A 25,549-nucleotide genomic window follows, 5' to 3' on the forward strand; every position below is an offset into this window, starting at 1 on the left:
TCCATCCACTGCTCTACCCTCATCCACATGCTTGGTCACCTCCTCAAAGAATTCAATAAGGCTTGTAAGACAAGACCTACCCCTCAAAAATCTGTGCTGGTTGTCCCTAATCAAGCAATGTCTTTCCAGATACTCATAAATCCTATTCCTCAGTACCCTTTCCATTACTTTGCATACCACCAAAGTAAGACTAACTGGCCTGTAATTCCCGGGGTTATCCCTATTCCCTATTTTGAACACGGGCACAACACTCGCCACTCTCCAGTCCCCTGGTACCACTCCCGTTGACAGTGAAGACGAAAAGATCATTGCCAACGGCTCTGCAATTTCCTCTCTGGCTTCCCACATAATCCTAGGATATATATGTGGACAGTGGCACAGTGGTTAGCACTGCTGCCTCATAGCGCCAGAGACCCGGGTTCTATTTCAGCCTCAGGCGACTGACTGTGTGGAGTTTGCATGTTCTCCGTGTCTGCGTGGGTTTCCTCCGGGTGCTCCAGTTTCCTCCCACAGTCCAAAGATGTGCAGGTCAGTGAATTGGCCATCCTAAATTGGGTTGCGCTTTGGCAGGTCGGTGTGGACTTGTTGGGCCGAAGGGCCTGTTTTCACACTGTAAGTAATCTAATCTAATATCCCATCAGGCCCGGAGGACTTGTCTATCCTCAAGTTTTTCAAAATGCACAACACATCTTTCTTCCTAACAAGAATTGGGGTGGCACAGTGGTTAGCACTGCTGCCTCACAGCGCCAGGGACCTGGGTTCAATTCCCGCCTCAGGCGACTGACTGTGGAGTTTGCACGTTCTCCCCGTGTCTGCGTGGGTTTCCTCCGGGTGCTCCGGTTTCCTCCCACAGTCCAAAGATGTGCGGGTCAGGTGAATTGGCCATCTAAATTGCCTGTAGTGTTAGGTTAGGGGTATGGGTGGGCTGCGCTTCGGCGGGTCGGTGTGGACTTGTTGGGCCGAAGGGCCTGTTTCCACACTGTAAGTAATCTAAGTATCTCCTCTAGCTTATCAGTCCATTTCATACTCTCCTCTTCAACAATACGGTCCCGCTCATTTGTAAATACTGAAGAAAAGTACTCATTCAAGACCTCTCCTATTTCTTCCGACTCAATACACAGTCTCCCACTAGTGTCCTTGATCGGACCTACCCTCGTTCTCATCATTCTCATGTTTCTCACATACGCATAAAAGGCCTTGGGGTTATCCTTGATCCTACCCGCCAAAGATTTTTCATGCCCTCTCTTAGCTCTCCTATTCCCTTCCTTCAGCTCCCTCCTGGCTATCCTGTATCCCTCCAATGCTCTGTCTGAACCTTGTTTCCTCAACCTTATGTAACCTCCTTCTTCCTCCTTACAAGACAAGAGACTTTGACTTCTGCACTTAAGACCACTGAACGCAATGCAATTTCAAATTCTCTAGGGTTCTGTACTTGGTAACCAGAGTAAATATATACAAAATACCTTTTCTCACTGATGCATAGGTCAAAATTCATCCTTTGTATTTCTTGGATCTAGTGTTTGGCTAAGGAGGCTGAGAGATAGAGGGGAGGTGGGGTTGGGTTAGCTCTCAGCCACCTCGCACCCCCCTCCCAAACACCTAAAACATTCCTGATGAAACGATTATGCTCAAAACATTGACTGCACTGCTCCTCGGATGCTGCCTGACCAGCTATGCTTTTCCAGTGCCACATTTTTCAACTCTGATCTCCAGTATCTGAGTTCTCATTTTTTCCTGAAGGAATGGATGGAGATGTGTTGTACAAGTGAAAAATTAATAAGATAATGTAATGAGCAACTTAAAGCTCAACTTGGATGAGCAAGATGCTGAGGCTGCAGATCATGGTGTGGTCTGAAGAGATTTGTCTGGAAGGAGAGTCAATGAATGAATAGAGACTGGTGTGCCAAATTCAGGGAATTCAGTGTCGAATATGTAAACACTTGGTAGCAATCATATTTTTTTAGTTCATATAACAGACATGATACCTTTACTCAAAGACTTTTTTTTAAACAAGGCATGCTTTTATTACAACTTTTGCATTGCCAACGAAAATGGCTGAAGTGTTTTCCCCTTTAAAATTTCATATACCACTTCTTTTGTTGAAGATGTAGGGGCTCTTCGAAGCACACTCTAAGTTGTCATTTCCATGTCCCAGTAATAAGTGTTGGCAAAGTAGTATATCACAATGGGCATGGCTGTGCACATGTACAGTATGGACATGACTGAACCTTAAATACGAACTTAGTCTTTTTTTTCTAAACTGGTATCTTTTCAAGCAGTGAGAAGCAAGCAGTTACTTAATATGGCATCATTAAGGCTAGCAGAGGGTAGGATTGATCCTGAATCATCGTGCTCTGTGTGGTTTAATTGTTTTTAGAGTCAGTTTGGCTGTCAAAGAATACAATAGATTTTTATTGGAGGAAGTTTTAGGAATGATATCCCTGACTTGACAATCTAAAGTGCCATTAATAGACTTGGTTGCAACTTTTGGAAAACAAATTGCTCTTTTTGAGTCAAGTGCGCCTTATGGAAAGCCAACTCAGCAGTTGTCCTTTCTTTTAATTGTTGCAGATTTGTGTAAAGATGTTATAATTTACCCACTTCTTACTGTCATGAAACTTTGCTTTGTTTTCAAACATAAACAATTGTCCTTTTCTTGATGTATTCAAAAGCAGGGGAAGTTTTTTGACAGAAGGGCAATACAGATGACACTGGATAGTGAATTTATTAAAGTTGAATAGGAAGCTGAAGCTGTACTTCAGGCTAAACAGATCAAGAGGAATAAACAATTATTTTCTCACCTTGGGTAATGTGACAGTACGTTAAGATGCAAAAAGTAAAGACTGGCACAAGAATAAACTAAACCCACATAATTCCTTCTGTTTAGCCTTTGACCTGTGCATTGTACATTGGTTCTGTTGCAGCACTAAACATGGTGGATTCCTCCATGTTGTCTCCTCACTGCTTCGTCTGAAACCATGCACTGTTGCTTAAATTAAATACTGAGATTATCAACAGCGCTCTGCTATGTATTTGACCATTCCTTATAAAGCTACTCATTTAATTTCTTTTTCTCTTTTAAAGAGGCTATGTAAATTGTGGTGACCTGACAACTGACCAATTTAATTTGGGATGCTTTGCTTAGGTTATATCTTTATTTTTTTTCAAAGTTGTTTTGGTCTGAAGCTCCAAAATTCTCATTGAGGTACAATTTGATATTTAGCCAGTATGAAGTCATTTTTGTTTTTAGCCTTTACGAAAGATATAAAAGAGACCTACGGGGCAACTTTTTCTCAGAGGGTGGTACGGGTATGGAATGAGCTGCCAGAGGATATGGTGGAGGCTGGTACAATTGCAATATGTAAGAGACATTTGGATGGGTATATGAATAGGAACAGTTTGGAGGGATATGGGCCAGGTGCTGGCTGGTGGGACTAGATTGGGTTGGGATATCTGGTCAGCATGGATGGGTTGGACCGAAGGGTCTGTTTCCATGCTGTACCTTTCTATGACTCTACAAATATTTTTTTCTGAAAATTGAGTTTTAGATTGCATTATTTTGAAAACCAGCATCTTTGCTATCAGTGCGTTTAAATAACAGAAGAAGGCTCTACTGTTTATTGCTGAGTTGGGGAAAGCCAACTCAATTCAATTTTTTAGAAGCTGCGAAGCACTTCGGAGCAAATTGATCAATTTTGTAGGCCAACACATTAGTCAGTGTGAACACAGCAAGGTGTCACAAATAGCAATGTCATGAATGATCTAAATTTTTCTGCTGTTGCTTGAGATATCATGTTTGTCAGCAGAGGTGTCAAAAAGAACATAGAATTTTTTACCTCTATCTGAACAAGAATATAGCATCTTTGGCATGTGACCCAGAAGATAGTACCACTAACAATACAACACTTGCTCAGTATTGCATCAAAAAGCCAGCTAAAATATTGTGCAAACAAGTCCTGGACCAGTGTAAATTCTTTGCCCTCTGCCTTAAATGATCATGACACCCCTGAGCAGGAGCCAATTACTGCAGATGCTTGAATCTGTACTGAAAACAAAAAACTGCTTGAAATCACAGTGGGTCAAGCAGTATGCATGGGGAGAGAGTGCGTTAATATTGAGTCTAGATGACTCTTCAGAGTGAAGTGTGGAGGGGGCAGCATTTACACAATAGTGGGGAGAGAAATGCCAATCTGAAGACTCAGGCACTGTTGTGGACAACCTTGTGGACTTAATATTAAGGTCAACATCTTCAGATTGTGAAGCTGCTCCCAAAATCTTTCCTTTTTAGCTTTCTCTGTTGCATTCTCTGAAATCGTGTCCTCTCTCACCTCCTTACCCCAATCCCAGTGGGACTGTCTGCTTTTACCAGCCTGGCAGTTAGACAAACCATTGTTCTGCCATTCTCACATTCCGATCCCTTAATCTGAACTATCAAAATCCTTTCTTCCTGCAGCACTCCTGCACCACCACATCCCCCTCATCCTTACCCCCAACTATTCATAAATGCCACCCCCTCCACACTTCATGTCAGAGCTGAAGAGTCATCTGGAGTTGAAACAGTAGCTTGCCCTCTCTCCGTGAATGCTACCTGACCCACTGTGATTTCATGACCCCAACCTCAAACCACAGCTAACTCAAGTCCAATCCACTGGTTGTTTTTTACACAAGTATTAGAGGCACATCAGGTTTGCTGTTCTTTTGTGTATATGTTAGCATTCTGAAGTAGCTTTCTGTTTCACTTTTCAAGCTTGTCCTTTCTTAAATTCTAGCATTGGATTTGTGATCTTAATATTTTTCAGATGAAATCCATCGCAACAATTTGATCAAAGTACATGCTAATAAACTTTGGATTAAATAATGCATTGTAATGAATGCTAGAGTGCCTTCTTGCTCTAGGAAATTAACTCGATAGCCAGGTTATATTACATGGTAGGCCTGTCTGTGAACCAACTAAAGAGGCATAATAACTGAATTAGTGATATCAAGTTGGTTTTAAGTGTTCTCATCTTGTTATATGATGATTGAAATAGTGTTGAGGGAAAGTATTCGTGTAGATTCAAGATTGATTAGAAAGAAGCAAAATGCTGTTTCACAAGATATATTTCTGCTGGATGAACCAGTTGTGTTATAACTGTGGGAGAAAGTGACGACTGCAGATGCCGGAGATAAGAGTCAAGTGTGGTGCTGGAAAAGCGTAGCTGGTCAGGCAGCGTCTGAGAGACAGGAGAATCAACACTTCGGGCATAAGCCCTTCATCAGGAATAACTGTGTGTAGATTTGCTATTTTGTTTTCATGGAGTCAAGAATTTTGTGGCAATTGACATTTAATTTGTTTGTCTCGAGACCTGTGCTGCTTTGAATTTGCAGCTCGTTGTCCCCAATTTTAATTGCTGTACCATTAGCTAGCCTTCAAAAATACTCTTAGCCTAGGAATGAACTCCCTCAAACTCTGTACCTCATTTTCTGCCCTCCTTTTAAGCTACTCTTTGAAGTCCAACATTTTGACCTAACTGTACTAATATTTCCTCAAATAGTTCCTTATTCCACCTTGATACAGCTCATTGAAGGGAACAGCCTGTGACATTAGAAATTAAACTGGGATTGGATGAACTGTGGTTTAATATCTTGAATAGAGACTAATTGTTTATCTTATGTTCCATTTACTTTTCCACAATCTTCCTATTGGCAAAGGAGAATATATCTTGAAGTAAAACTGTTTTTCTCATTTTAAGAGCAAGCTTACAAAGGGTCAGGTACTTGGTGATATCACTGGTTCATGGGTAACTTATGCATTTTCACATTTGTTCTGAGGCACTACTTGATGTTCTACAGTTTTCATGCAATGTTCTTCGGATCACTGCGTATTGTGCAGGTCTTGGAAACAGAAGTCTCGGTGTGAGCTGGTGACCCCTTATGTTGTTTCAGTGAATTGGGGAGTAACTTAATAATGTGAAAATATTTAGTTTTTTGAAGTAAAATATATTCAAGCCATTTACACTGAAACTTTTAAGAAATAATCCTTCTAACCAATTCATCCCAAGACACATGCTTCCCCAAATTTTCCTCTACAATGACATTGTAGACATTTGGTCTTTGAAAAGTGGCTATAGAGAAGTGCCAAACTGACATTGCAGAGTTGTTTTATACAAATTCAGATATAAATTACTCAGAATAATTGTGTTGCCATGTGTGGTTTGGTGCAGCTTTGGGGCAAGAATGTGGTCACGTACAGTTTAACATTTTGACTTTATGCCCAACTCCACAAGTCTCAATCTTAAGTACAATATTATTGATTGCACTGAGAAAGATAGAGGACTGTCATGTTAACAGTGTTGATCGGGTGATGGTAAAATTGAGTCAAATTCAGATTAATCTCTCTGTATCAAAGCCATCATAGATTCCTGTCAGGGAAATAGCAAATCTAACAGAATGATACCCATGGTGAGCTGAAGTTCTGAACTGGTAATTCTTGAATTAGCCAATGTTGTCAAGCATCTCCAATAAGAAAGAGTGAGACTGGCTATATACTCTGACACTGAAAGCTAACGTGTCTACTTGTATGTTTCACAGTAACCTGAGCTGAGATGACTCCTCTTTGAACCAAGGAGGCTGATGATGCTCTGGTTTAAATGTTTTCTGAGCTGCAGCTGTAGTGGCTCTGAAGATGCTCCAGGCTTTCCATGTGCAATGAGGGATTGACTGAGTTTTGCCACTGCTAATTCCCAGCATTCCTCAATGCCTTTTATAAATCTGTACCAAATTGAATAACTAAGACCTTTTCAAATTTACTGCTCTCTCGTATTTTCAATTGGGATTTCTTTTTCAGCACTTTTTTTGCAGGCGAGAACGAATGTTAGCCTTACTGGTGACACCCATATCTCTTGAGAGAATGAGAACAGAATGGATTACAGAATGATCTCGTCGACCTTGCAGTTCACTTAACATTGACAGGTGTCCATGATTCAATTCGTTGAGATTTGATGGTTGGCTAGGTCATGAAGTCATAGCATGGAAACAGTCTCTTTGGTCCAACGTGTTCTGGCTGACCAAATATCCTAAATTACTCTCGTCGGATGTGCCAGCATTTGGCCCATATCTCTCTAAACCCTTCCTATTCATATACCCATCCAGATGCCTTTTGAGTGATGTAATTGCATCAGCCTCTACCACGTCCACCGGCAGGTCATTCCATATGCTCGCACACTCTGAAAAGTTTCACTCAGGTCCCTTGTAAATTTTCTTCTCCCTCCTTAAGCTGATGCCTCCCCTACCCTGGGGAAATGATCATGACTCTTCACCCTATCCCTCATGATTTTATAAACCTCTGTAAGATCACCCCTGAGCCTCTGCACTCCAGGGAAGTCCCAGCATATTCAGCCTCTTCCTCTTGCATAAAGCCTCCAACACCCAGCAACATCCATGTATATCTTCATTGAACCCTTTTAAGTTTAACAACATCTTTCCTGCAGTATGGAAACCAGAATTGAATGCAGTATTCTAAGTGGCCTATTACTATACTCAATACACTGACCAATGAAGGCGAGTTGCCAAGTTCTATCTCCACCACCCTATCTACCTCCACTTTCAAGGAACTGTGTACCTGCACCCCTTGGTCTCTGTTTGTTAACTCTCTCCAGGGCCCTACTGTTAATTGTACAAGTCCTGCCCTGAATTGCCTTATCAAAATGAAATGCCTCTAAATTTAATCTAAATTAAGCTCTAGTGGCCACCTATTGGCCAATCAGATCAAAAGTCCCTTTGTATTCTGTGATAACCTACTACATTGTCCACTATACCACTAATTTTGGTGTCATCTTCAAACTGACTAACCATACCTCCTATATTCACATCTAAATCATCTGCTCTGCTTTCATCAGTCTTTGTCACTTCAAAAAATTGAATTAAGTTAATTCACACTTTTCCTTGCATATGTTGACTACCTTTTTAAGTCCTTGCCTTTCAAAATGCATGTAAATCCTGTTCCTCTGAATCCTCTCCAGCAGCTTTTCCATCACTCACATCAGGCTAACCTGTCTATAGTTCCCTGGCTATTCCTTACCATCTTTCTTAAATAATGACATCACAGTAGCCCACTTCTGGTCTTCCAGCACCTGCCCCATAGCTATCAATGCTGTTTCAGCAAGGGGGCCACCAATCTCTTCCCTAGCTTCCCAAAACGTTCTGGGATACACCCTGATCAGGTCACGGTCAGTTGTGCTATTTTAAGAGATCTAGCACCGCCACCTCTATAACATGGAAATGTTCTAAACATCGCAATTTTTATTTCCCTAAGTTCTCTAGTTTCTGTCCCCCCCATGGTGAGTACTGACGTGAAATATTTGTTTAGTATCTCGCCCATCTCTTGTGGTTCCACACATGACGGCTTTAAGGGGGCCCTGTTCTCCCGAGTGACTCTTTTGTCCTTAACATATTTGTAGAATCTCTTGCAATTCTCCTTAACCCCTATTTGCCAAATCTTATGTCCCCTTTTTGCTCTCTCGATTTCCCTCTTAAGTCTACACCTTCTGTCCTTACAGTCTTCTAGGGATTCACTTGATCCCAGCTGTCTATACCTGACATATGCCGTCTCCTTTTTCTTGACCAGAGCCTCAATTTCTTGAGTCATCCAACATTGCCTACACCTACCAGTCTTGCCCTTTGCACCAACAGGGACATGCTGTCTCTGAACTCTTGTTATCTAATTTTTTGAAAGTCTCCCACTTTCCAACCATCACTTCAACTGTGAAATAGCCTCTTTTAATCAACTTTTGGAAGTTGTAGTTTCCATGTTACAGAGTGATTGATATAAAATAGTTAATTCAATTGCCGATCTCTAACGCGTAATAATGTACTTCAGGCTGCACTTCAATGTTTGTCACTAGATATCTTAATCTTGTCCACACAAGTTATGGATTGAGTTGAAACAGTACTTATTCCTGATATGAGACTGCTTAACAAACATTTAGTCTTTGTAAAACTCATTGTCAGGCCACTCTTGAACCATACTCCTCTCCTGAATTCTCTTTATTTGACCTTCATTTAGCAGAATAAGAGATTAGCTTTCATAAAACTGCTGATAAGTATTTTGTTTCAAGATAGTTCACTGTTAATGTAAACACTTGCAGTATTTCAGTGAATGATTGAATGCTATTAGAACATAGAACAATACAGCACAGAACAGGCCCTTCGGCCCACGATGTTGTGCCGAACATCTATCCTAGATTAAGCACCCATCCATGTACCTATCCAATTGCCGCTTAAAGGTCGTCAATGATTCTGACTCTACCACTGCCACGGGCAGCGCATTCCATGCCCCCACCGCTCTCTGGGTAAAGAACCCACCCCTGACATCTCCCCTATACCTTCCACCCTTCATCTTAAATTTATGTCCCCTTGTAACACACTGTTGTACCCGGTGAAAAAGTTTCTGACTGTCTACTCTATCTATTCCTCTGATCATCTTATAAACCTCTATCAAGTCACCCCTCATCCTTCGCCGTTCCAACGGGAAAAGGCCGAGAACTCTCAACCTGTCCTCGTACGACCTATTCTCCATTCCAGGCAACATCCTGGTAAATCTTCTCTGCACCCTCTCCAAAGCTTCCACATCTTTCCTAAAGTGAGGCGACCCGAACTGCACACAGTACTCCAAATGTGGCCTAACCAAAGTCCTGTACAGCTGCAACATCACTTCACGACTCTTGAATTCAATCCCTTTGCTAATGAACGCTAATACACCATAGGCCTTCTTACAAGCTCTATCCACCTGAGTGGCAACTTTCAAAGATCTATGTACATAGACCCCAAGATCCCTCTGTTCCTCCACCTGACTAAGAACACTACCGTTAACCCTGTATTCTGCATTCTTATTTGTTCTTCCAAAATGGACAACCTCACACTTGGCAGGGTTGAACTCCATCTGCCACTCCTCAGCCCAGCTCTGCATCATATCTAAGTCCCTTTGCAGCCGACAGCATCCCTCCTCACTGTCCACAACTTCACCAATCTTCGTATCATCTGCAAATTTACTGACCCACCCTTCGACTCCCTCATTGGTATGGTACTAAGCTGCACTGAATCATGAAAATTGGTTTTATTTTGGTCTGTGCTGCCAGTACATTGCAGGCAGAAGGTGAGAGTTGTTAGGATAATTAGGTCTGCATCTTTGGGCTATGAGTGAATAAATTAACCAAACATTTATAAAACCCTGTTCATAGCTTAGGGATCATTACTGGAAAGCATGAATGTGTGATTTTTAGATGAGGGCAAATTTTACTTAGCTGTGTCAGTTTGCTGTCTATTTTGAACAGCTTGAAGTCTTCCAATGGTGTTGATATGGTTAATCAGTTCAGCTTACGTTAAGCAGTGCACCTCAGGATATTGCTGATGGGGCACACTGCAATGGTATGGAAGATCAAGGAGCATGATTGACTTTTCTCTATTCAATATAGATACAAACTGGCATTTAAGTGGAGCATATGTTACGTGCACTTGTCAGCTCAAAGTTGGCCATGAAATCTTGCTGTAGGCTAGTATCAAGAGTTTATCATGGGAATTGTGATTAGTACTCAGTACAATGGAGTTCTCAATGAACTGATCTCTATTGATTTTAAAAATTGAGACATGGTCATTGAAGAATTATCAGAAGGTGATTTGGCAAAAGATGTTGTCTTGAGTAACTTTTTTTTATGATATTCTAATATTGCATTATCTTGCGACAAATACAACTATTTTCCTTACCTTTTTATGGGAGTTAAAGATTCAGTGCTTTGGTAACTAATAGCATAAGGGGCTTGTTTTTTTTCTGATTGTTGACTTGATTTGTGGTTCCAGTACATGAACCTCAAAAAAGCAAGCATCCAGGTACATCAGGCACTCGAAGGTGAATGGCATGTTATTCTTTTATCTCTAAAGGAATGGAATATCAAAATAGGAAAACATTGCGAAAAATAATACAAGGCAACAATCAGACAACATGTGAATTACTGAGACTGTTTGGGCCCCTTATCTAAGGAATGATAGTGATATTGCAGGTAGTCCAGAGAAGGGTCCCCAGATTTGATCTGAAGTGCAGAGATGTTTTCTGATCAGAGGTTAAGTAGGTTGGCCTTCCACTCTCTGGACTTCCAGAGAATGAGGAGATGTCATTGAAATAAAAAAATCTCAGGGAAAAAGGCTGTTGCTCCCTGTGGGAGAGTTTTGGAACAGAAGGCAAAATCTCAGATCAAGGAGCTGTCTGTTAAAAGAGATGCGAGAACATTCCTTTTGAGGGTGGTAAATCTGTGGAATTCTTTTGAGGCTGGCTTGTTCAGAATTCTCATGGTACAGAGATTTTTTAATCATTTTAAGGGGCTCAAGGGTGATATGGGTAAAGCACAGAAATGGCATTGGGAATTTTTGGGTCAACCACTGAATGGTGGAGTGGACTGAATGGGCTGAATGGCTGCTTCTGCTCCTACTTAACTCAAGTGCTTTCAATTCTGTCTAACCTTTCCACATAAAACAATCCACCCATTCCAAATTTGTTTTATAAACCTCTTCCTTAAATAGGGAGATGAGTACTATAAACAATATTCCACATGGGGACAACCTGTGTTTTATATAATTGAAGCATAACCTCGTGGTCAGTTTGTTCATTTGGCTGGATTGCTTGTTTGTGATGCAAGGTGAAGCCAATGGCACAGGTTTAATTCCTATTCCAGGTTAGACTCACCATTCTTCATCTCTCCCTCATGAGAGAAACAGCCTATAGTCTTCTGGGACAATGGCTATTTTGACTTTCAGGTCACTGAGATCTCTCAACTTTTGTATAACATACTATTTTATTCTTCAGAAAACAAAATGCACAATTTCACATTCCCCACATTATTCTCCATTTACCACATCTTTGCTTACTCATTTAACCTGGTTATATCACGTTGTAAATTTGTCCTTTCACAATTAATTTTCCTAACTATATTTGTCATCAGAAAATTTGGCAACCCCATGCCTTCCATCCCTTCATCCAGGCCATTTACGTAAGTTTTAACCTGCTGAGGTTTCAGCACTGATCCCTGTGGTATACTGCTCATCACATCTTGTCAACACAAAAAAGTCCTCTTAATGTTTACAGTTTCCAGTTAGGTTGTCAGTGTTTTCTCAGTGATAATGTTATTCCATACACCATGAGCTTTTCGTTTCCATAATAACGTTTGTAGCACCTTTTATGATGTGTCTTATGGAAATGGAAATACAAGACATTTACCAGTTCTGTTGTATCCGCAGTACATCTTTCTGCCTCAAAGAAGACCACCAAATGGCTAAACATGATCTCCCTTGCACAAAACTATATTCACTCTGCCTGATTACCTTGAATTTAAATATTCTGAGAGAATGTCTTTAATAGGTTCTAATATCTGCCCTACAACAGCTATAAGGCTAACGAGCCTGTAGTTCACTGCTTTCTCTCTCCTTTCTAGAGTGAACTTAACTCTTTTACTATCTTCCAATCTAATGGAACCTTCCCCGAAACTAGTAAATTAAGACCATTGCATCAACTGCCTCATTTACCACGAAGACCCTAGGATAAAATCTATTCTGACCCTAGACCTGTTAGAACGCGACTGCAACAGTTTGCTCAGTTCCACTTCCTTGTTGATAGTAGTTCTCATGAGTTCCCCCCTCAATCCTCTTTTCTTGATTTCCAAATGTAACTTGAATCCTCCATAGTAAAGACCAGTGCAAAGAAAAGTTTGTTTAATTCTCATGCTGTTCTTGTGGCACAGTGGTAATGTCCATTCCCCCTAGACTAAGAGGCCCAAGTTCAAGTCCCACTTGCACCAGAGGAATGTAAGTAACATCGTTAAACAGGTTGATTTAAAAAAATAGATTCACATGCTGTTTCTTGTCTGGCAACAAAAATTCCTTATCCTCCCTTTCTCTCGCACCAATGTCTACCTAATTTAAACTTTCCTTTTGAATTCTTGATTTTTAAAATATCTTTCTGGCTTGCTTTTTTTCTCCTACTTTTTTTGATAACTTATGACACTTAGTTATCTTTGCTTTTCTATCTTCTGTCCAGCCTTATGACCTGCTTTATAACTTTGTGCAATTGTATTTTTTTAGTTAACAAGAAAAGTAGGTCCTCCCTTAAATTTGTGCTGTATTGTCGATTCTGAAAGATCCTCTTAAATGCTTGTCACTTTATCTCTCTCTTGATATAGCCTTTAACCTAATTGGCCAGTTTACTTTTTAGCTTACTCTGCTTTCATGTTCACCGAATTGCTTTAAGTTTAAAATTCCCACTTTAGTTTCAATTCCACATTCTGTTTAAACAGTTATACTTTGATCAATGTGTTTGAAAGTGTTACGGTACCTCTCAGGTGCAGGTGAGACTTGAACCCAGTCCTTCTGGCCTAAAGTTAAGGACATCATCAGCGTGCCACACGAGCTTGTAGAATTTAGATCTATAATGGTTGCTCTTTACGCAGGGCACCTTCACTACAAAGAAGTTGTATCAATGTATGATTATTCACAGCATCAACTCTTGAGGCAGCTTCAGAACATAATTTTTTTGGGAGAGATTTTTTTGAATTTGATGATCTCCTTATCTAGTCTACAAAGTTAAAAATCTCACAACACTTTGTACGTTTTGTACACCCCAGTCCAACACCGGCACCTCCAAATCTTATCTAGTCTACCTTTGCTAATCTGATTTTTCCAGTTGATATGTTGACGAAAATCATCTTGACTATTGCTGTACCTTTTTGACTAGCTACTATTCGTCCTTTTGTGCTCCCATGTAGTTTGGTTATTTTTATGGGAATCTGTATACTACTCCTACAAGTAACATTGTCTTTATCCTATCTCATCTCCATCAAATGACTTTGGTTTAGGACACCATAAACTATAAGGCATCACTCTCTTGAACTCCTGTCAATTAATTAAAAGGAGCCCTCCTCCTGTTCATAGCTTTCTGTCCATCCTAAATGTCCTGTGCAAGATTTAGGATCCCAATCTGTCATCCTACAGCCATATCTGTCTAATGGCTGATTGTACTTTATTTCTATTTGCGCTTTAATTTAATCTATTTTGGACTGAATGTGACGTGCTTTCAGATACAAAGCCTTTAATTATGTCCTTGTATTGTTTTTATACACCTATCAAAAATGTTAATCAAGTGGTTAAGATATGCACTCCTTAAGTTGGTTAACAAGGTAGGTGATTTGATTATCTGACCAAATAGTGTCTTGCATGGTTGGGTGTCAAATTGTGCTTCTGTGATCACCTGTTGCATTAGAGGTACTGTATAAATTGTTTTATGACCCTTTGTGGTTGATTTAGGTTGCGTGTCAGCAACACTCTTTTCCTCAACCAAGATAGTTTAAGTATTCTCATTACGTCAAAAACATCATAGTCCTACCGAGTCATTCAGGAAACAGATCCTTCGGTCCAACTCCTCTGTGTCGACCAGACATCCTAATCTGACCTAGTCCCATTTACCAGAATTTGACTCATCCCTCTAAATCATCCAGATGCCTTTTAAATGTTGTAACTCTACCAGCCGCCTCCACTTCCTCTGGCAACTCATTCAATAGACGCACCACTTTGTGAAAGTTACCCCTTGGGTCCTTTTTAAATTTCCCTCTCACCATGAACCTATGTCTATTCAACGTCTCCCTATAACTCAAACTCTCCAGTCCCATTAACCTTCATATAAACATTTTCTGTGCCCTCTCACATTTTAATAATATGTTTATTATAGAAATGTGACCAGAACTTGCGGAGTATTCTAAAATTTCTGTATCTTTCCTGCACTGCATCAGTTTCCTCGATCCCTGTCCCTGCTAAGGTACAGTGACTACCCCTTCCACTCAAACTATCTCCAAACTTAAAGGGAAATCTTTGTCTCCATGAACTCTTATCCATTTATGATCTTGTTTTTTTTTCTCCTTTTTTGCACAGTCTCTCTCATTTAACTACTCCCAGCCCAACAACCAAGTAGGAAAGGCAGTTACAATTTGGACAGCCTTGTGGCTAGGAGAAAGTGAAGACTGCAGATCCGAGTCAAGAGTATAGTGCTGGAAAAGCACAGCAGGTCAGGCAGCATACGCGGAGCAGAAGAATCAATGTTTTGAGTTCCTGATGAAAGGCTTATACCCGAAGCATTGAATCTCCTGCTCCTTGGATGCTGCCTGACCTGTTGTGCTTTTTCAGCACTACACTCTCAGCTTTGTGGCAAGGAAGGGTTTGAAGGGATAGGGGTCAAATGGAGGCAAATGGGGGCAAATGGGCCTAGTTCAGTTTAGGAAACCTGGTTGGCATGGTCCAGTTGGGCTGATGGGTCTGTTTCCATGCTGTAGACTCTGAATCAATAACCCACCAACTCCTCTTTGGAAAGTCGATGTTAAGAGTGGCATGTGCATGCAAGTAGAGGTGGCCAGACTACTGGTTCCATAAGCAAGAAGAAAATGGCTGACCACCAGGCAGAGCAAGAGGATTAGGCAGGCTATGCTGGAATCTCCTGTGGATATTCCCCTGCAAAACTGATGCATCACTTTGGAAATTGTTCGGGGCAATGGCTGGTTTTTTTGGGGGTGGGGTGGGGTTTGGAAACAGCAACAAACTCACGACATTGGAGTTGGCTCTGCTGTACAGAAGAGGAGTTAAAAAGTGTGATGGTTCCCTTCTAAGGGGAATGAACAGGTGTTTCTCTGACTGTGAACAGGACTCCAAGATGGTATGTTGCCTTCCTGGTGCCAGGATGTTTCAAAGCAGTTATGTGACATTGTGGATGGGGAGGGTGAACAACCAGTGACGATGACACATATTGGTACAAATGATTTAAATAATTTAAAAGGATGAGGTCCTAAAAAGCAGTGTATGTTGACTTAGAAGTAAGTTGAAAGGTAGAACTTCCAAAGGTGATCTCAGAATTGCTAACAGTGTCACATGCTCGTCAGGGTAGAAATAGGATAGATCAGATGAACACATAGTTGAAGAAATGGTACAAGGGGGAGGTGGGACCAGTACAAACTAGGCAGGTTACCCCAGGGCTGGACTGGAATCAATGTCTTCTGGAGAGTATTTACTAGATTGGGAGGCTTTTACGCTAAAATGGCAGGGGGATTGGAACATGTGCAAAGAGTCAAACAAAAGGGAAATAAAGACCAGAATAAAAGATAAAGGGAAATAAGAAAAGTAGTAGCCAGAGAAATTGAGGGCCTGGATCAAACAGAGCCAGAGTGGAAAACAATGGGAATGGGCAAGTAATGTAAATATGACCAGTTTTAAAGCTTTTGAGTCTTTATGCATGAACATTCATAGTAAATTGGGTGAATTAATTATTCGAGTAAGTTAAAACAGGTATGATATGGTTGGGATTATGGAGACATGGCTGCATGATGACCAGGGATAGGAACTCAATATCTGAGATATTCAGTGCCTAAGGACAGACAGAAAGGACAAAGTGGTAAAGTTGCTTTGCAGGCTAAAGAGGAGATTAATGTAATAGTGAGGAAGGACATTGGTTCTGACATGGAATCTGTATGGGCAGACCTGAGAAATACCAAGATGGGGGAAAAACATTGGAGGTGTATATAGATGCCCAAGATGTAGGGGTGATGTTGGGAATGGCATCAAACAAATTATAGATGCATGCAATAAAGGAACATTGGTAATTATGGGTGACTTTTAATTTATATACAGATTGGGCAAATCAAGGTTCGTGACAATACTTTAAAGGAAAAATTCCAGAAGTCTAAATGGAATGGTTTTCTTGGTCAATACATTGGGGATCCAACCAGCGAACAGGCCATCCTAGACCCAATATTGTGTAATGAGAAAAAAAATTAATTGGCCGTCTAATTGTGCGAAGTGCCTTGGGGATGAGTGGCCATAATATGGCACACCATCTTGATGAGGAACTCTGGTCATTGATTCTGCAACTAGAGTCCTGGATCTAAATGGAGGAAATTACAATGGTATGAGGTTTAAGTTGATGATTTTTGGGGGACATTACTTAAAGGGATACGGTGGAAAAACAATGGCAAGTGTTCAAAGAGTGCATGGGTGAACTGCAACAACTGTTTTCTCCTGAGATCACAGCTGGGTAGGCAGCATCCATGGAGAGAAAGCAAGCTAACATTTCAAGTCTGGATGACTGTTCGTTAGATGAACACTCAAAATGTTAGCTTGCATGGATGCTGCCTGACCCACATGATCTCCAGCATTATTTGTTCTCAGTACAGATTCTAGCATCTGCAGTAATTTGCTCCTAAATTGTTCATTCCTGCCTGGCACAAAAGTCAAATAGGAAAGATAGCAAAACAATGACTAAGAAGGGAAATTAGAGATGGTATTAGATCCATGGATGAGGCATCAAATTGGCCAGGAAAAAACAGACCGACCTAAAGGAGTAAGAACAGCTTATAATTCAGTAAAGGACAAAGGGATTGATTAAGAACGGGAGCCACCACAACCGCACACCACCTCTCTTCTCCCCCACCCCCCCCTCCCCCCAAACAAAAATTTACAAAGAGAGGCAGAGAGAATACCAGGAATTGAGAACCATCAGACTATTGTCAATTGTGAGGCAAATGCTAGAATCCGTAATAGCTAAGCACTTTGCAAATAGTAGTAAGCCAGCATGGATTTATGAAAGGGTAACCATGCCTGACAAATCTACTGCAGTCATGCAGGGCCTTGATGAGACCACACCTGGAATATTTTTTGCAGATTTTGTTAGCTTATCTGAAGAAGGATGCTCTTACTGCAGAGGGCATAGAACAAAGGTTTACCAAACTGATTCCTGCAATGGTGCAATGGCAGGATTGACATGAGGAGAGGTCAGAGTTGTGTTCTGGAGCTCAGAAGAATGAGGAGGTATCTCTCAGAATTCTATAAAATTCTAACAGGATATTGTAACAATGTAAGAAGGATGTTCTCAGTGGTGGAGGACTCCAGGGCCCACAGATGAAGATAAATTTCTTCAAGTGCTGTGGTTCTGTGGAATTTGCTACCACAGAGCATTGTCTGATTTCAAGGAGTTGGATGTAGCACTTGGAAAAAGAAGGAACAGGCAGTTTATTTCTATTATCAGACATGATCAAAATGATGAAGCAGGTTCGGAGGCCTAAATCCTGCTCCTGTTATCTATGTTTCTGTCAGAAGAGAGTCATCAAAAACTGAGTGGGAACACCACATAACTTTCCCTTGAAATTAAAAATGCGTTCAGTTAACTAAAATATGACAATTTTCATTTTGATCAACATCTTCCAGAATTGAATGTCAGTCATGGAAGGTTGGAGATGAATGAGGGATTTGAAGTTTTTTGAAGTTAGCTGGGCATATGCAAGGCCAGAACAGTAATAAAGCTATTGTCTTTACCTGTTGATCCTCTGCATCCACACTAATCTGTATTCTGTTGATGACTGCCTGTGCACCGTTTTGCATTTCTCTTAACACTTCTTCCTTTAAGAAACTCTTGTGTCTCACCTTGAGCTGGAAATCAAGCCCCACTATCCTTGGAATTACCAAAGTTAACTAGACTTTCCCATTGCTTGAACCAACAGCTGTGTAGGCAGTACTTGGAATGAATGTCAGGTAACTTTTTAAAACAAAAACTTCAGTAACCCTTTCACAGTGCTTGACCTTTAAACTAGTTCCTTTTCCATTACGGTCCAAATCAAAAATTAAAAGTGGCCTTTACAAATGTTTGATTGCCAATTTCCATGTTTACTCTATTTCAGCAACTACTTTTTTACTGCGCCTTTGAAACATCTTCATTACTTCTACATTAAATGCAGGGAGCTTAGATAGTGCTTGATGATCCTTTCCCACTTGCTGAGAGTGGGTTTGAATTACATTTGCACAATGTAGTGAGGAATTTCTGTCTGTGTACATATCTGAATGTTTTTTCAATGAGGTTTTAATGGAATAAATGACTATGACTTGTATAAATTTCCAGGTGCAAATGATGTTGTCACCATAAATAGATGGAGAATGGAGATTGAGTATACTATGCACACAGCTGACTGAACATTATACTTGTGTTGACTGCAAAGAAGAATACAATACTGGTTCTAAAAACATTTTTCAACAAGAACCACTTTGTGGTTTACCCTCCTGTCTTTGCCCCTCCGCTTCAGTTTCGGAAAGCTATCAACCCTTAATTTCATCACTTTTGAGGCTATTTATATCTTCAGCCAATGCTAAGCAAGCACACTTCTAATCACGTTTCATAGGACAGTGATTTGGAATTAGTATGTTTGCAATTTTTTATCTTCCTTAGACTTGACACTTATGGTTGAATGTAGAATCTTTTGAGGCTGTGTAACTAAAATACTACAGCAGATGCATTTAGTCAGTGACTCATCAGAAATATCTTGTATCAGCCCTCTGCATCAACTTGGCGAGAGGCATTATTTATCCTGATGGTGAGTCAACAATTTGTTAATGATAATAGAGCTTCCAAGCACCTTTTTTATAAGGATTGTGCTGTGAAATAGCTAATTGATATATTTTGCTCCTGTGAAGCATTTTGGGACATTGGAGTACACGCAAGGTAATATATAAATACAATACAATTCATTGTAAAACTTGGTGCAGAAGGGAAAAAAATGCTGAAATATTCAACAAGTCAGTCAGTGTCCTTTTAAAGAAGCTTCAATTGACAACATGTAATCTAAACTGGGGAAAGATAGAGCTTTTAAGTGAGTACAGAGGCAGCAAATGGACAATGATGCAAAGCAAAAGATGATTGTGATTGGACGGTTATACTGCACAGTGCAGCTCTTCCATGCCAACCAAGTTTCCCAAATTAAAGTAGTCCCATTTGCCTGCATTTTGCCCATATCTCTCCAGACCTTTCCTATTTGTGCACCTGTCTAAATGTTTTTACATGCCATAACTGTACCTGCATCCACCACTACTTATGACCGTTCGTTCCACATATGAAGTTGCCCCTCCCTTTTTTTTTAAGTCTTTCTCCTCTCACCTTAAAAATATGTGCTCTAGTTTTAGATTGCAGTACTCAGGGGAAAAGATCTTTGCTATTCACCTGATCTATGCCCCTCATTATTTTATAAACCTCTAAGTTCACCCCTCAATCTCCTACGCTCCAGCTTTTCCTTATAACCCAAACTCTCCAGTCCTGGTAAAGAGATGCAAGGGAGATCTGGAGGAGTTATATAAGGAATACATACAGAAAACACTTGACATGTGGCATCCTCAGGATGAAGAAACTGAGAGATGGGAGGATGTGCTCACTTCTTTCTTGAGAAGACCAAATTCAGATTTGGTAACCTGTTTATTAAAGGTCAGTTTTCTGTCTGTGATTCTGGGACTTAATTCTCTGAGCAATGCTCATCTTGGCTCCAGCCTCCCAATACTGTTTCTGTGAAGCTCAGCAGAAGTTTGAGAAACATTTCTTGGTTAGGCACTTTAGAGCTTTTTGGACTCATTTTTATGTCATAATATCTGACCTTCATCTCCCCTCTCTTCAAAAGCAACAAAGATGTAAATGATTAAGAAGTTACTGCTTATTTCCAGCAAAAACTTAAAATTCAAATCTTTCATTGAAGCTGAATATGTAATATTCCTTTGTGTGAAACTTGTGCAACCAAGTAGTCTACAGAAGTGCATGTGAATTCAAGTTGAAACATTTGAATATAGCAAGCTCCCTGTTTACAGTAAAGATTAGAGTAGTGCTGGAAAAGCCCAGAAGGCAGCATCTGAGGAGCAGGAAAATGGACATTTTGGGCAGGAGCCCACAAACCGGCCTCCTGGATGATAGTTCTAGAGTAGGATAAAGCAAGAAAGGGAGCTTAATGACAAATTTCAGCTTGATACAAGAGCTCCACACCTGAATGTGAAAAGTAGAGAACAAATGAAAGTAAGGGGGTGAAGAGTGAACATGAGAATATTTTAGTTTGTAATCAAAGGAATTTAAAGACCTTGTAAATGTTAACAGTAAAGGGGATGTCAGAAGTGGTACGGCTTGTTTGGGATCTAAATGGAGGTATAATAGTGGAAAGAGAGGCTGACATACAAAGAGTTTTTGTGTTAATATTTACAAAAGCAGAGCCCATTTCTAAAGATATAGTGCATGTGATTGTCAGGATGCAGGATGTAATAAAATTAGATGGAGGATATACTTAGAAGGCTAGCAGGCATTCACTGGATAAGTCACCTGGTCCCAATGGATATATTTTAAGATACTGAGGAAGGTAAGAGGTGAATGTGAAGGCAGTGGCATATTGGCAATGTTGCTGAGCTCATAATCCAGTGCTCCTGCTCCTCGGATGCTGCCTGGCCTGCTGCACCTTTCCAGCACCACACTTTTCAACTCATAATCCAGTGCCCCAGGATATTGTTCAGGGGTCATAGATTAAAACTCCCACCATGGCAGGTGGTGAAACTGGAACTCAGTAAAAATCTTGAATAAAAAACTGACCTAATGTTGACTGTGTAATTGGGTTTTTTTTTGGTAAAACCCAATTTAGTTCACTAATAGGAAGGAAATTTGCTGTCCATACCTGATCTGGCATACGTGACTCCAGATCCATGTCATTGTTGATTCAACTGACCTCTGGACAGTGGAGGATGGGCAATAAATGCTGGCCTACGTCACATGAACAAATTTTTGAAAAAATTGCCGACATTCTGACCACTCGTACAGACTTCCATGAGTGAAGAGGTGATGCCAAAGAGCTAGATGAATGCAAATGTTACATCTTTGTTTTAAAAAGGGGTTAAAGATAAGCTTGGCAATTGCAGTAATTTTCTGTCCCTTGTGGAAAGAATTTAAAAGTGATAATCTGGGAGAAAATGGCTAATTGCTTAGGCAAGGATGCAATAAAAGGAGAGTTAGCACAGGTTTGGTGAATTTGATTGAGAAGCTTGGAGAAAATGAGAACTGCAGATGCTGGAGATCAGAGTTAGTGTGGTGCTGGAAATGCACATCCGATCAGGCAGCATCCAAGGAGCTGGAGAATTGATGTTGCAAGCTTAAGCTCTTCATCAGAAATGATTTTGCTGATGAGATCACAGTTGATGAATGAGGTAATGCAGTTTTTTTTTATACAAAGCAAGATTGTGCAGTAATTGACTTAGCACATAAAGGACTGTTGGGCAATGCAGTTACTGTGTATCAGAACTTTCAACAAGCATCTCATGAAATAGTATGTGTTGGCAAAATTGAAACCATTGATTAAAAGGTGCAGCACGAGCATTGACTAAGAACGAGAAAAGGACAGTAGTATTAACAAGATTATAGCATGCTCGACTTCTCTTAAATGCTAGTTCAGTGGCAATTGGAGTTTTGTGTCCAATTCTAAATACCACACATTTGGAAAGATATGTGAAGGCTTTGGACAGTTTACAGAAACTGTTTCATAAAAGGGTTCCACATATGAATTACTGTACTGTGGGTGAACTGGAGACTGGGTGAAGTTAGTCTTCTTTCAGAGAAGACTAATTTGAATTCTTATCAAAGTCAAAGGTATACAGCATAGAAACAGGCCTTTGAGCCCAGCATGTCTCTGCTGACCAACAAACACCAAACATTACCAATCCCATTTCTCAGAATTTCGTCCGGAGGTTGACACGGCTCACCCAGGTGTTTTTTAAATGTTCCAAGAGAATCTGCCTCCACCATCCTCTTGGGCAGCGCATTGCATATTTCTACCACCCTCTGGGTGAATTTTTTTTTCCCCTACCTGCTCCTTACCTAGAAAATTATGCTCTCTGGTCTTAGACATTTTTGCTGTGAGGAAATAATTCCTGTGATCTACTCTTTCTATACTTCACATGATTGTTTAAAATGCTGAAGAGTTTGATAAAGCAAATAATGACATTGTTTCTATTAATCAAATGGTTGCTTATTATATCATCAGAACAGATTCAAAATGATTGCAAAAGAACAGTTTGTGGCCAGCAGCAAAAAAGCAGAATGGTGTTGTTTCCCTGGTGCCAGGATCAAGGATGCCTGAAAGGGTGCAGAATGTTCTCACATGGGAGAGAGGCCAGCAGGAGGTCATCGTCCACATTGGAACTAACAACATAGGAAGGGAAAAGGTTGAGCTCCTGAAGGGAGATTAGAGAGTTGTGCAGAAATTTAAAAAGGAGGTCCTCGAGGGTAGTAATATCTGGATTACTCCCAGTGCTACGAGCTAGTGAGGGCAGGAATAGAGCGGATGAGTGCAAGGCTAAGGAGCTGGTATATGGAAGAAGGATTCACATTTTTGAATCATTGGAATCTCTTTTGGGGTAGAAGTGACCTGTACAAGAAGGACGGATTGCATCTAAATTGGAAGGGGACTAATATACTGGCAAGGAAATTTGCTAGAACTGCTTGGGAGGCTTTAAACTAGTAAGGTGGGGGGCGGTGGGACCCAGGGAGATAGTGAGGAAAGAGATCGATCTGAGACGGGTACAGCTGAGAACAGAAGTGAGTCGAACAGTCAGGGCTGGCAGGGGCAAGGTAGGACTAATAAATTAAACTGCATTTATTTCAATGCAAGGGGCCTAACAGGGAAGGCAGATGAACTCAGGGCATGGTTAGGAACATAGGACTGGGAAATCAGAGCAATTACAGAAACATGGCTCAGGGATGGGCAGGACTGACAGCTTAATGTTCCAGGATACAAATGCTACAGGAAGGATAGAAAGGGATGCAAGAAAGGAGGGGGAGTGGCATTTTTGATAAGGTATAGCGTTACAGCTGTGCTGAGGGAGGATATTCCTGGAAATACATCCAGGGAAGTTACTTGGGAGGAACTGAGAAATAAGAAAGGGATGATCATCTCATTGGGATTGTCTTATAGCCCTCCCCAAAGTCAGAGGCAAATTGAGAAACAAACTTGTAAGGCGATCTCAGCTATCTGTAAGAATAATAGGGTAGTTATGGGAGGGGATTGTAACTTTCCAAACATAGACTGGGACAGTCATAGTGTTAAAGGTTTAGATGGAGAGGAATTTGTTAAGTGTGTACCAGACAATTTTCTGATTCATTATGTGGATGTACCTACTAGAGAAGGTGCAAAACTTGACCACCTCTTGGGAAATAAGGCAAGGCAGGTGACTGAGGTATCATTGGGGGAGCACTTTGGGGCCAGTGATCATAATTCTATTTGTTTTAAAATAGTGATGGAAAAGGATAGATCAGATCTAAAAGTTGAAGTTCTAAATTGGAGCAAGGCTAATTTTGATGGTATTAGGCAAGAACTTTCGAAAGCTGATTGGAGGCAGATGTTCGCAGGTAAAGGAACGGCTGGAAAATGGGAAGCCTTCAGAAATGAGATAACAAGAATCCAGACAAAGCTTATTCCTGTTGAGTGAAAGGGAAGGCTGGTAGCTATAGGGAATGCTGGATGACTAAAGAAATTGAGGGTTTGATTAAGAAAAAGAAGGAAGCGTATGTCAGGTATAGACAGGATAGATCGAGTAAATCCTTAGAGGAGAAAGGTGGTAGGAGTATTTTTGAGAGGGAAATCAAGATGGCAAAAAGGGGACATGAGATAGCTTTGGCAAGTAGAATTAAGGAGAATCCAAAGGGTTTTTACAAATACATTAAGGACAAAAGGGTAACTAGGGAGAGAATAGGGCCCCTCAAAGATCAGCAACACAGCCTTTGTGTGGAGCCACAGAAAATGGTGGAGATACTAAATGAATATTTTGCATCGGTATTTATTGTGTAAAAGGATATGGAAGATGTAGACTGTAGGGAAATAGATGGTGACATCTTGCAAAAGGTTCAGATTACTGAGGAGGAAGTGCTGGATGACTTGAAATGGGTAAAGGTGGATAAATCCCCAGGACCTGATCAGGTGTACCTGAGAACTTTGTGGGAAGCTAGAGAAGTGATCGCTGGGCCTCTTGCTGAGATATTTGTATCGTCGATAGTGACAGGTGAGGTGCCGGAAGACTGGAGGTTGGCAAACGTGGTGCCATGTTTAAGAAGGGCGGCAAAGACAAGTCAGGGAACTATAGACCAGTGAGCCTGACCTCCGTGTTGGGCAAGTTGTTGGAAGGAATCCTGAGGGGCAGGTTGAACATGCATTTGGAAAGGCAAGGACTGATTTGGGATAGTCAACATGGCTTCGTGCATGGGAAATTATGTCTCTCAAACTTGATTGAGTTTTTTGAAGAAGTAACAAAGAAGATTGAGGGCAGCGCAGTAGATGTGATCTATATGGACTTCAGTAAGCATTTGACAAAGTTCCCCATGGGAGAATGATTAGCAAGGTTAGATCTCATGGAATAAAGGGAGAACTAGCTGTTTGGATACAGAACTGGCTCAAAGGTAGAAGACGGTGGTGGAGGAGGGTTGTTTTTCAGACTGGAGGCCTGTGACCAGTGGAGTGCCACAAGGATCGGTGCTGGGCCCTCTACTTTTTGTCATTTACGTAAATGATTTGGGTGTGGGCATAAGAGGTAAGTTAGTAAGTTTGCAGACGACACCAAAATTGGAGGTGTAATGGACAGCGAAGAGGGTTAATTCAGTTTACAACAGGATCTGGACCAGATGGGCCAATGGGCTGAGAAGTGACAGATGGAGTTTAATTCAGAT

The 25,549-nt window shown here is 40.8% G+C and overlaps 1 protein-coding gene across 1 annotated transcript in view; it reads left to right on the forward strand.

The window, feature by feature from the left end:
• ubtd1b (ubiquitin domain containing 1b) overlaps positions 1-25,549 on the forward strand; it is a 103,728-nt gene that overhangs the window by 23,471 nt on the left and 54,708 nt on the right. The gene's annotated exons all lie outside the window — the stretch shown is intronic.

Source organism: Hemiscyllium ocellatum, chromosome 22 (genome assembly GCF_020745735.1).
Source record: "Hemiscyllium ocellatum isolate sHemOce1 chromosome 22, sHemOce1.pat.X.cur, whole genome shotgun sequence".
NCBI classification, from domain to species: domain Eukaryota; kingdom Metazoa; phylum Chordata; class Chondrichthyes; order Orectolobiformes; family Hemiscylliidae; genus Hemiscyllium; species Hemiscyllium ocellatum.